The sequence below is a fragment of the Coloeus monedula genome, assembly GCF_965178545.1.
Source record: "Coloeus monedula genome assembly, chromosome: 3".
NCBI classification, from domain to species: domain Eukaryota; kingdom Metazoa; phylum Chordata; class Aves; order Passeriformes; family Corvidae; genus Coloeus; species Coloeus monedula.
In genome coordinates, this window is record NC_138783.1 from 103,807,327 (window position 1) to 103,820,294 (window position 12,968).

Genomic DNA, 12,968 nt, shown 5'->3' on the forward strand with positions numbered 1-12,968 from the left:
TAAACAACTTCTGCAGGTGCTGCTGCAAAGAAGTTTTGGATCCCAGCAGTCCCAGCAAGTAAACCTGATTTATAGTACTGGTGAATCCTTCTTGGAACCAGAAGCATATAGACTAGATCCCAATTACTGCTTAACAAGGTATGTCTTGTCAAAATTATTTTGAGGCTGACCTCTGATCCTAGCTGATCCTTGCTTTAAGTGCAACTGAAGATTGGCTTCAGTAGCACATCTTTGCTATGGAAAATTCTCTTTGAAACTTTTGGGAGGCTGACATGGGACCAACTTTCTGCTAGAAAACAGATTGAAATGTAAAAAGCAACATAGTTACATGCATTACTGTTATCCAAAATTCTCAGTTATCACTAGCTTCCCTATAGCTTATCCTTTTAAAAACCCATGTAGTAATGAACCTCACCTACCTGTGATATCTTTGTTCTTCTCACTAAATGCTTTCAGGATGATCAAATTACATATGATTTCTCATGAATGCTCATACATTTAATTAAAAAGAGAAAAAATTGTGAGAATGCTGTTCTTGAAGTCACTGTGCTTGATTTCAGTAACCTTGAGTTTGTATTTTCCATGTTTGATTGCAGAAACTTTGCCTAAAAAGCCCACACTTGAAGTTCAGATGAGCTCAGAAAAAGGCAATTTTTAAATGTTAAAGGAAATCAAATACACCTTCATATCTGCTAGCATGGGTTCGTCCCATTATAAAATAATTAAAGAAATACAACTAGATCAGGCTGACAATCACTGCATCAAAAACCAGTACATACTATGGTCACATTTACAGGCAACAAAGCTGAGCTTGGTGATTTACGATAATATCACTAAAACCTCGTGATATATTTAGCAAGTGGTAATGGTAAAGGTTATAATTCCTCTGAGGGACAATAGTGATGAAATAAACCACGAGGGTCAAGTGGATTATGACCTTGTGAAAACTCAAATAATGGAGATGGAGCTTTATAAACTTCCTTATAATAGATAATGCCTTAAACAATTTAAAAGCTGCTCAGTACTCAATTTGGACTTGCCACAGGCTTACTACTGCCTATATATTATTAGAGGAAAACCTGAAAATTACTTCTGTCACTATGAATCTTGCATCTGCTCAGGACCCCCATTTTAGGTGCAATGAGCGCTCTTGCTGGGCTCTGAATGCTCCCAACAGACAGTGTGTGTGCCCTCATCTGTCAGTTCTCCCCACCCAGCATTTGTAGTGTGGCTGCTTATGCAGAATTTAAAGCTTGCAACACATCCTGGATTGCTGTTAGCAATCACACCTGGCAGTATTAATTTTGCTGCTGTATAGTACTATCCCGGGATCAAAGAGTTTCTATGTGATCAAGTGATAGGGTGAGATGAATGACACTGCCGACTGCTTCACACACTTGGTAAAAGGAAAGATGCCACGTTTATCAGCACAGACAATACACCAGGTTCATGCAGATCCTCTCTACAGTTACCTTAGACACCCAACATTAGAAGATAGTTTGTATGGGAGCTGAGGAGCCCCATATACCTGAATTCATGCTGAGTTTCAGGTGGAGGTGGAGCAATATCACAGGCAAATAGTGACTATCCTAATCTACCTGAACAGATTTTCCTGCACTAACAGCGTGCAAACAGTCTATGGGTCAGTCCCATAAAAGATTACGACCATGAGTCACTTGACCAAGGTCATTCACATACATAGTTTGGGCTCCTTCATTTTCATTCTTGCTGTAGTTACCGTCCTATGTGGCAACCCACCTCACCAGAGCTAGTTTTTGTACCAAGATACAATATTGAACTGGCAGATTCTGGAGAAGCTCTATGGATGAAGCAGCCATACTGCGGCATACACGTACAGATTTAGAAATTAATGCACAGAAGAAATTCCTCTGCCAGAAACACAGAGAAATGTTTGAGACCATGCTATCTCAGCTTCAAAGACATGGAGGAGGAGGGAAGACAAGGAGACAACACAATGCTTACCCACTTGTGTAACAGCACTGACAATGGCAGGCCTGGGAGGGTATCAGTCTGAAAGCAAACGGGGCAATCAGCTGCCATTGAGAGAGGGATTTTTGATTGATTTTAAATTAAGGTCATTGTCCCCAGGCCACATCTAGATTTGATTATTTCTGTCACATTTTAGAAGAGTGACAGAATCTTCTTTGCAACCAGTGTTCTCTCTCTTCAATGACTCAATGCATAATGATGGTTTTTCCAGTGGGTTTTGATGATTCCAACTTCCATGATATGCTGCATGTTGGTAGAGCAGTGACATTCTCCCACTGAAAGCCACTCACCCCTTTTAGTACTCAAATCTATGCAGTAAGGGCATTAGGAAAGCTGTGAGCAGCACAAAATTAACACAGGTGTGACATTAAATCTGAGAGGTGTATTCACTGCTGGCAGGTGACCAGTGACTATCAATGTACACCGAGGGGAAAGGGCAAAAAAAGAGCAAGCCCAGCCATGAGCCATTTGTCATGAAGGGACCTTTCTGAGCAAGCTGTGATTTGGTTGCTCTCTGTGGATTTCTCTCCGGTTAATTCAGTCATTCTCCCCCCAAAATGACATCAACTGCCTGCTGTCAGCTGGCAAAGGGCTCCACAGCTGTGTTTGCTCAAAGAATCACCTCTGTACAGTCAGGTGGTCTGTTACCTTCTTTTAATGGCCTCTCCCTTTTGTGCTGGAAGCCAGGGTCACCAGTCCCTGCTCACCCTCTCCATGCTGCTCGAGATTTGAGGAACCTCTGTCACATCTCCCCTCTGGTGCCTCTTGCCCATGTGCGTGTACCTAACTAGAAAATCCTTTCAAGCCATGGATCATTACTAGCCTCCTCCGAATCTTTTCCAGCTCTGCTATGTCCTTTTTGAAAAGGTGAGACCAGAATTCCAGCAGTTTTCAGAGCACAGGTCCAGCACGCATTTTCCAGTGTAAAATCTTTTCCTCTTCATTGCTCTCCTAGCAAGTCCTGACATTTGAGTCACTCTTTTGGCTACACTGAGCATGAAGTTGACATTTTCTCAGCTGTGCATGTCCCTGGGCTCTCAACCTGGGGAAAGTAACAGCCAAAATCCTTCCACGATGATGGGCAAGAAATAAATGACCAACTGCAACTGTACAGTTGTGCTGTCTGGGAAAAAAATAAAACAAAAGAAACCACCTTGGAATAACAGTAGTGGATTTTAAATCCCAAGATGCCACAAAATTCCCGCTCAGGCAGCTTGACCTAAATTCCTATGGGCAAATGAGGAAGCCACGTATTTGAAGCATTTGAAAGAAAACTAGACAAATGCCCATAAATTACTGTATGGGGACATTCCTACTCTCTTTTGGAAGATGGATTAGACAGATGACCTACTAAGTTTTTTTTTCTTCTTTCACTAATTCCTACGATGTCGTGAGTGTGTGTGCTTTACTCTTTCTTAAATCACAATCTGTTTGATCCAGCACCAGTCAAAGGTTTTGAAAATCCTATTAAACCGCAAGAGGAAATCTTGAGTGGTTTGCTAATATCAACAGAAATCCAGATGGAATTACAATCATCTTTTATGTACATTTGAGGGCATATTATGTAATACTAGCCATGGATTTAGTTTAATGCACCACACCTTCCAATAAGCTGCTGGCGACACTTAATAGCGATATGAAACCTACAAAAAACTCTTTTGCCCTTAACAAAACCGTTTTAAAGCCCAGAGTCTGAGGTCAAGGGGCTTGGGACATTCAGTCTGATGGGAAAAGGGGGACAAGGGAAACCGAGGATGGAAAAGACGGGGGGCGGACGGGGGGCGGACGGGGGGAGGGCAAGGGGAGTAATTAAAAAGGGGAAAGAGCTGGAGGGGGAATAAAGAAAAACAGGAAGCCAGAATCCGAGACAGACGCAGAGGAGACAAGGTCAAAACTTCAAGCAAGCAGGGAGCAAAAATTTCACGAGATTTATGGAGAAGGATGACGCTGCCTGCTGCAGCATCCTCCCGGGCGTCCGGGCTGTTCCTGGCGCGGCTCCCCGGGACGCCCGGTGCTCCCTATCGCACGCATCCCTGTCGGGCGCGGGGGGCGGTGCTGGCGGGCGTGGTGCAGGTTGGGCGGGCCCCGCCCCCGGAGCTCGCCCCGCCCCGGCCCGCCCCGGCCCGCCCGGCGCGGGGGGAGCGGGACGCGGTACCGGGCAGGGCAGGGCGGCGCGTCCCCGGCGGCGGCGGCCGCGCTTGACAGAGCGGGCGGCGGCTGCGGCCCCATGGAGCCCAGCTAGGGGCTGCCGCACCCTCCACCGGAGGTAGGTGCCGCGGAGCGGCTGCGCACCGACAGCCCAGGGCGGGCGGAGCGGTGACAGGTTGGCCGGGGCGGCGGCGTTTTGCGGGAATCTCACCCCCCCTCAGCCTTCTTCCCACCAGCGGCCGGGCGCTGCGGTACCGGGGGGAGGGCGGCGGCCCCGCGGTCCCCGCTTCGGCCCGTGACTATTGTTTCTGGTGGCGCCGAGCGGGCGCAGCGAGATCCCGGTGGTGGCGGCGGCGGCTTTGTGCGGGTTGTCCCGGCAGTGGAGCCGCGGCGGTGGGGGGGCGCGGAAGGACCGCGGCGGGGAGAGGGACGAGGAGAGACCGTGACCGCACGGGCAGAGCCACCCACCCCACCCCCGCCCTTCCTCCTCCTCCTCCTCCTCCTCCTCCTCCTCCTCCTCCTCCTCCTCCTGCCTGCGCAACTTCTCCAAAATCACGGCCGTGGGTGCGCGGGGAGGAACGGCGCGTGCCGGGGCTAGGCATCGCCCCCCGCGGCTCCTGGCTCCTGCCCCACGGGCGACAAAACACACACGGCAGGGGCACGGCGGCGTTTAGCGCCCGGTCCGTGCTCTGGGGGGAAGGAGATTTAAAAAATGTAGGATGGATTTCAAGATGGGCGGTAATGGGATGATTTGGGATCCCTCGCGTAGCCGGGCACAGGCGAGAAGCGGGAGGAGAATTTACCCTTTCGAAGTTGGGGCAGAAATTCCTCCCGCTGTCGCCCGGCTTCCTGGCGAAGTCTGCCAGGCGGATGGACTGTCACCTGCGTCTCCCTTAATGGCTTTTTCTGGATGAGGCTGTCGCGGGGTGTGGGTCATCTGCGCCGGCGTCGCAGCGCTCCGGGCGTACGTGGCGGTGGGTGCCAGGGTGAAGTGTCGCGTTCCAGAAGTTCTGCATCCCTCCGGGTAGATGCGGCAGGGTGCAAGCGCCCTGGGCGGGAGTTGCAGGGCAGTTATTCTCATTCTCTCATTTCACCCCACACACACCTCTTTTTTGAGAGATTGGTTCGGCTTTGGTTTATTTACCGTTGTTGATGGTAGTTTTCTTGCGTGCCGTTCTCCATCAGAAGTATTTTTTAAAAAATTATTTAAATGCGGGGTTCAAAGTATATATATTGTCTAATGGGGATGTATTGTTAAAGAGGGAAGAGTATCTGGTTGCCCATTAATTCTTCAGGTATTTTCCATTTAAACTTGATGAGGAAATGTTCTTTTTTCTGAGTAACCTTCCATGTCATTTATCATTAACAAATCGGCTTAGCATTCAAAGTAAAGAATTCCTCGCAAATACGCTACTGATTACTAATGTTATGCCTGAAACACTCCATAGGACAGAAATCAGCACACCTCTGTTTTTTTAATATGTAAATTTGGAAAAGCCTTTTCTTCCATTTCATGACTCTGTGAGTGGCCCCAGTTAAACACATGTAACTACAGTAACTAGCAGAGGGGGCTACTGATAGCCGGTGTGATTTCCTGCACCACTCTGCTAGAGCAGCCTGATCAATTAATGCATCCTCACTATTTTGTCCTTGGCACCTCTGATGAACTTTATAGTATTTCTGTGAGGATCTCCAGTAGGGAGAAGCTGAAGTCTCTTTCACCTTCAGAGATGATTGAAGCCAAATTTGAAGAGGGGATAACTGAGTTGACTGGAGAGCGATGCTGAGTTCCCGTGTATACATTAAATTCTGGAGGCGATCCAGTAGCCAGAGCTATCTGGCAGACTGGAAGTCACCTCAGTGATGGGTTTTGCAGGGTCCTGATCACTTCCTACCAAAAAAAAGCAAGTGATAAGCTTTTGCAACGTGCGCTGATTGCATTGTAGGCATGGGCTGGAGGATGGCGCTGGTCGTGTAGCGGTCATGGCATGTGCAATGAGCAGGTCACACTGAGCACCCCACAACTTCAGGATGTTTGAGTTCACTGTGCAGAGCCTGCAGCAGTATGAATTACAGGGGAAAAATGCATTTAGATGTAACAAAGGCGTCTGGCTCATCTCCTGCATGAGGAACTAATTTTTTTTTTAAAAATCTGGCTCCCGTTTCTGCCTCTGACACAAACTGCCAATGTAGCTGTGGGCAAATAATTTCATGTTTCTCTCTCTCCTCTCTCCTCATCTCTGCCTGCCCTGCCAAGGTCTCATCTGTACAGGGTTGTCAGTTTAGACCCCAACTCAAACCCCTTGCTTTCCCCCAGCTGCCTTGTGCAGTCTGAAGCCCAATGTAGGTGGTACCTCTGTGCTCCAAGGGGATACAGTTTGACATTCAAATACTGCTGCTGGAGCCAATCATACAGATGTAGCAGCCTCACAGCAACTCATCAATCTCTAATCCTACCCCTCTTCTAATCCAGTCATTCTCTGCTGCTAATCAAATCGCCCGACATCGTTCGAGCTGTGCTTGGCTGCGTGCTCGCCCTCATGTTGGCAAGCCTACATCAAGCCAGGGAAGCAGTGGCAGTGGAGATGGGCTGAGGATCACCAGCTCTTCAGGACAGAGACTGTCACTTGAGGCTACAATACCCGTAGCACGAGAGGCCTGGTGTGATTTAGAAATACAAATTGTAGCTAAAGGGTAAATTGCAACAACATCACAGAAAAATGACCAGAACCTCAGGCATTCCTGCCGAGGCAGCTGCATGCTGGTCGGGAGGGAACGGAGGTGGAAGGGTGCAGCTCCCTCAGCGTAACAACGGCATTCTTATTTTAGCATGGAAGACAGCCAAAGATAAGGAGTGGTTGTCATCCGGCTGGTTGGAGGATGAAAAAAAAAAAAAGAATAAGAAGAGCTGTGTGGAAAAATATTTTGATGTAGGTACTAAAGGAAGAAAAAAAGCAGATAACCTTGCAAGTGATAGACTAGCTATGTAAAGCTGGCAGGACAAGGCTTCTCCCATAAAATCCAGAATGATCCTAATTAAGCCCAGACCCTGTTAAATGACACATGGCTTTATTTATTTCAGATGTTTCTAGGTCCTAAAGATGGGGCCAAATGTGAAGAGTTTGATGTGGCAGATAGTTTAACCCCAATTACTTTTACATAAATCACATGATTATTACAGTAGCTGAGTTCCTCCGATGGGTGCCCCAGAGCTACTGATAAAAAAAATATTTTAAAAAATACCCTGAAAAATCTATGGCAGTGTAGGTGAGGGTTTGTGGAAGAGAGGTGGCCATCCTGTCTGCAGGCAGGAGGATAGGGATGTGGGAGCTGTTGTGGTGCTGTGTGCTTGCTGGTCTGTATGCACAGGCTGCTGAAATGGTGGCTTTGTAGAATAAGCAGCCAGAGAAAGGGATGTAAAATGGGAGATGACAAATATTCTTGTTATGAAACTGGGATGGATGAATGATTTATGGGGGTACTTGCTTTTATTTTGTTTTATTTTGAGAGGAAGGAGATGGTTGGTGATGTGTGGTGCTAGCCATGGATGGCTTTGAGATCAGGCTGTGCTGGGTCCTGCCTCCAGAAACAGCATCTACAGAATAACAATACAGTGAAACACTTCTCAGCTTTGCTTGAGTTTCACAGACTGTTTTCAGGATGAAAAAGTTTTCCGTATCTTATGTTCAAAGCCGTAGGCCTAAATCCTCCCAGCAGACTCTAGATTTCAAAAAGGAGTTGGCTGTATCCTAGGCTGTGGGGATCTTTGTTAGCCTGTCTCAGTTCTCCAAGGGAATCTCCTTTCCTGGGTTTGCAATAGTGCCCATCCCTCCCAGGGCACTGAGCTACTCTGTAAACAGGCCACTCTGTGGAGGAGCTGGGTGATTTAATGTTGCTTGTTAGTAGTTCTGGCTTTCCCTTTTTCCCACTCCCACCCAGATCAGTCCATGCTGTCCTTTAGTGTACAGAGCAGTGCTGTAACATGGGTGAGTTTACAGGGTCACATCTGTAAGATTTTGCCAGTTCTGTGGATGGCTGGGTGTCCTGGGGACCCTTGTGGCAGCTGCAGCTCCAGACTCAGTTGCTTGCTTTGTCTGTGAGCGACTGGATCCCTCTGAGCAGGACCTGTTTCCAGCATCCTTTTATATTTCCTAGTTAATAGAATCATAGAATAGTTGGGTTAGATGGGACCTTACAGGTCATCTAGTCCAACCCCCCTGCAGTAAGCAGGGGCATCTTCAACTAGATCAGGTTGCTCAGAGCCCTGTCCGACCTGACCTGGAATGTTTCCAGGGATGGGACATTTGCCACCTCTCTGGGCAACCTGTTGCAGTGTCTCCCCATGCTCCCAGTAAAAAAAATTCTTCTTTATGTCCAATTTAAATTGACCCTAGTTTAAAACCATTACCCCTTGTCCTATTGCTATGGCCCTGCTCAAACATCTGTCCCTGTAGTCTGTCCCTGTGTGTCCTGTTGGTCCTCATTAGGTATTGGAAGATGCTGTAAGGTTTTCCTGGAGCCTTCTCTTCTCCAGGATGAGCAGCCCCAGCTCTCTCAGCCTGTCCTCGTAGGAGAAGTGCTCCAACCCTCTGATCATCTTCATGGCCCTCCTCTAGACCTGCTTCAACAAGTCCGTGTCTTTCCTGTGTTGAGGACCCCAGAGCTGGATGCAGTATTCCAGGTGGGGTCTCAAAGAGTGAAGGGTGCCCTTGATCCCACTGTTTGTGTCATTGATGAAGATATTAAAGGATACCAGTCCCAGTATGGACCTCTGAGGGACACCACTCATCACTGATGTCAATTTGCGCATGTAGTTGTTTGGAAATGCTTATTTAAGACATCAGACAGCTAAATGTTCTCGAGAATTAAACAAAGAGCTTGGGGGAGGTCTCCTGTTTCCTTCACCCTCTTCAGAAAAAAGGTGTCCTTCAGCTTAGTAGCTTCCAGGTCCCTGCATTGCTCCCACCCCCTTTAGAGTGATCAGAGAGCAGCTGCTATAGCAGAAGGAAGGCAACTGCCATTGACTTGGAGAACAAGCTGGGTGTGGGTTTGGAGTCCCCCCACCTCCCCCATGGCAGGCACAGAGATATCAGAACAAGCCCCAGGCCTGACTGAATGTGTGCATAAATGTCTTATCATCATGTTATCTTTCGATGGTTGGGGATGAGCTCTGATTTTCAAGAGAGGTAAGGGAAGTTTGCTGTGACACCTCACTCACTAACCTTCAGTGTGGCTGCTGCGGGCAGGTCCTTGAACATTCTGGGTGCAGCTCCAAATTCATTTGGTCAGGCTAATTTTGAAAACCAGTCTCTCTTCCAATGTCTGCATGTGCTTCAACCTTTTAATTATTCTGCACTTTCCCTGTGGCATGAAAACAAAGAGGTGGAAGTGTAGTGGCCACCAGGAGGGCCAAGAGGGCAATGGTTCTATCGTGCCCTGGCAGTCAGTGTGCTCCTCATAACAAAGCCAGGTTATTTGGAGGAGTGCAGGTCTTTCATTCCAGGAAAAAATAATTTGTTAATGGCCAGAGAATAATCACTTTACTCCGAAAAGCCTCTCCAGCTGCATTGCACCAACTGTTCTTTTTTAGTCTCTGAATCCTTAATGACAGTAGCTGCTAATTTCTCTTTCTGTGTTTTTCTAGCTGCAATGTCCTATTTTCTCTGAATTTATTGAGAAAATAATAGCAGTCATTACATAGCTACTTGTCACCTTTCAGAGAGGAAAACTTCTCCCTGCCTGAATGGCCAAGTTAGTTACTTGGTGACTGACTCAGACAATAGCAACTTTTTGTAGCTCATCAGTTATTCATCTGTGCCTAGTGAATAAACTAATTAACTAGAGGAGTGTTACTGAAGTTCTAGTCTGTGATTATCAGAATAAGATGAATAAACTGATCACAAAGGGTGTGACAACAGCACATGTACATTCTGTTTCATGTAAGCAAAAAAATCAAGAAACAAAAGGTCAGGAGTGACAAAGTGAGAAATGTGTCTTCATTGTGTTTATTTTCTTTTAAATTTGATTGTCTTTGAAGCTTACATGACAATACTGCACAAAATGGTCCTTGGTTAAAAGAAAACTATTAGGTGTTCCATATATATCTGTAATATTTAGGTTAAAAAAATGATAGTGAGGAGCATTGAAATAGATGGGCAGTGAGAATGGAAGACACAGAAAATAAAGTGAAATGTGAAGTATTTTTGTGTATTTTGCATGATACACATCTTTCCGGTTGTTGATGATGGATCACTTGCTGTAGAGCTGGATCTACACAAGGCCACTGCAAAGCAAACAGGAAGGGCAACACATTGTTTTTTAATCAGGATTTTCTTAACCAAGAAGTCAGGCATCACTGTCTGAATAATAGATGCCTTCATCTCCAGCCTTGGTGATGGGACTGGAGATCAGAGGCAGCTCTCAGCCAGGAGGTTTGCCCTGCAGAAAGGTGGGGGAAGAGGACTTTGGACATAGCCAAAGCTTGCTCTGCAGGCTGTGGGATGCTGAGGGGAGGTCAGAAGGAAGTAGGAACATATAAGCAGATCCAGGAAGAAGGAGTACACAGAAGAGCCTTTCTGTTCTAGTGTGACATGCTTTTAATACATCTCTGGTCCCTGGGGGATGGATGGAGTTACCTCCTGCCTTTTCACATCTGGAGAATCCGTGTATGGTTAGGGTGGCTTCACAAGGCTTCAGTGACAGAAGAAACTTGGCTCTGCACTGGAACTCTGTTGCATTGTGTGTGCAGGATACATGAAAGGGTGTCGTTCTCTCATGGGCCTGGTGGTGCCAAGCTCAGTATCTCACATCTCCCCACACCCTTGTGCCTAAGCTTGTGTTCGTTTTGCGGAAAACTGCTTGACCACACTCCAGTTGTGCTACAACCAAAGTAATGTTGGTAGGTGGAAGAAAACAGATGCAAGGAATTTACTTTCCGGCTCACCAAGGGCATGCATCTGCCTTTGGTTTGGATTTGATGTTTAAGTTCCTAACTGATTTTTTTCGGATGCTTGGGTAACAGCTGTGTTTAGCTATGAAATCATCACTTCTCTTTTAGGATGTATTTTGGCTGTCACCACAGCTTTCTCTATCCTGAAGGGGGGTATTAAATTGATGGGGGTAGCACTGGATGCCATGAGTGCTATAGACAGGAAAGTGGAAGCAGCATAAGGCAGTGTACCGTGGATGCCCATGTTCATAGCATGTAACCCCGGAGCTGTGCAGTGACTGTCCGGGAGGGACCTAGCACAGCCTCCCACCAGAAATGGTTGTTGGGAGACAAGATGGGTGCCCTTGATCACAAACAGGCTACAGACATCTTAGATTCACTTTGGTGACTGCAAAGGCTGGTCAACTCTCTTACTTTGTATTTGATTTTTGGGGAAACTGAGGAGCTGTTTGCCCCGAAGCATAAAGACCCAAATATTTTGGGACCTGATGATTCTGATTTTCTTGAGAAGAGGTGCCCCTGCATTTCCAAGGAGGTGGGGTTCTCAATCGAGCAGCCTTTTATTTTTAAAAAGGAAGGAGGTGTTTTTATTAGTTTCCTGTTTTGAACTCTTTGGTTAGAGGGTATGAAGTGGTCAGCAGAGGGATACTTACCATTTAGATCAGGGTTTCTTATTTGTATACATAATGCACATATATAATTTTTTTCACACACATATATATATTATATTTTTTGATTTGTGCAATTTTTACCAGTTCTATTTAAGGCTGCTACTTTAAGGAAATCTAAATAAGGATTCCTGTCAAGAATGGTTTAGATATAGCTGGCCCTGCCTGGGGCAGAGGGATGGGTTAGGAGACTTCTCAAGGTCCTTTTCAGGACCCTTTCTGTCATTTTAGGCAGTTACTCAACAAAACAGATTCATAGTAGGTTGTGCTGGTTATGCTGAAAGGGTTTTGCTATAGCATTTAATGTGGTTATTTGTTTGAAAAGGAAATAATAGGTAATTGTAGCATAGTTACTGCTGCTGCATTGGACAAATGTTTCTCTAAAGAGGAAAACAACTGATGTTACATTTTTAGACTAGCATCGTGATATGGCTGTGATTAATTTTTCCAGGAGCTTTGTGTTTTTATATCTGCTTAAGTGTATTAACATTTTAAAAGGTCAAAGGTAAGCTTTAAAATGGATGCCAAATTAAGATGGATGGGAGGAAAATGACATTTACTTCTTGTTACTGCACATTGTTTGAATTTGACCAAAGGCAAAAACAAAACAAAGAGCAGCCCTCCCCCCCCATACTCATGCATGCATGTGTTCATGCATGGACAGACAGCCATGTTCCCACCACCTGCCTTCCCTCCACACCTGGTCCGGCAAAATCTTATTCATCAAGGCTGATTAATCATGATAATCATCATTATTATCCTAACAAAATCAGTAGTCCAGTGTACTCACTTCCATACAGCCTTTGTGTTCTTTTCCAAAGTATGTAATTTAACTAGTGTGAGTGGACTCTGTAAATAAAAGTAGCTAAAATATAAATATTAGGAAAACATGGCTAATGTGAACTGTAACCACGTTATTATTTCCTGCCCTTGCTATGTTTGAGATGATGATTTCATCAGGAAAGGGACTGGACCCTTATCCCTATTCATGCAGTTCCTTGCACATTGAGTCCCAATGAAAGCAGAGAATAAAATATGGTGGGAATTATGCCTTTGCTTCCAGTGGGAGTGGTGGCCAGTCCCAGCCAAAAGCAAAGCTTTAGCAGAGCTGCTCTGTGACCACACCAATGTACAAACACTTTGGGTTTGGACAAAGCAGTATAGTTCAAGGGAAGGGCCGAATCTGATTTATG

The 12,968-nt window shown here is 46.0% G+C and overlaps 1 protein-coding gene across 1 annotated transcript in view; it reads left to right on the forward strand.

The window, feature by feature from the left end:
* Positions 1–4,147: 4,147 nt before the first annotated feature.
* The window catches only part of RAI2 (retinoic acid induced 2), a 44,774-nt gene continuing 35,953 nt past the window's right edge, over positions 4,148–12,968 (forward strand). The window contains exon 1 of the mRNA XM_082278191.1: positions 4,148–4,276. The gene's annotated coding sequence lies outside the window, so the exon portion shown is untranslated. The remainder of the gene's footprint in view (positions 4,277–12,968) is intronic.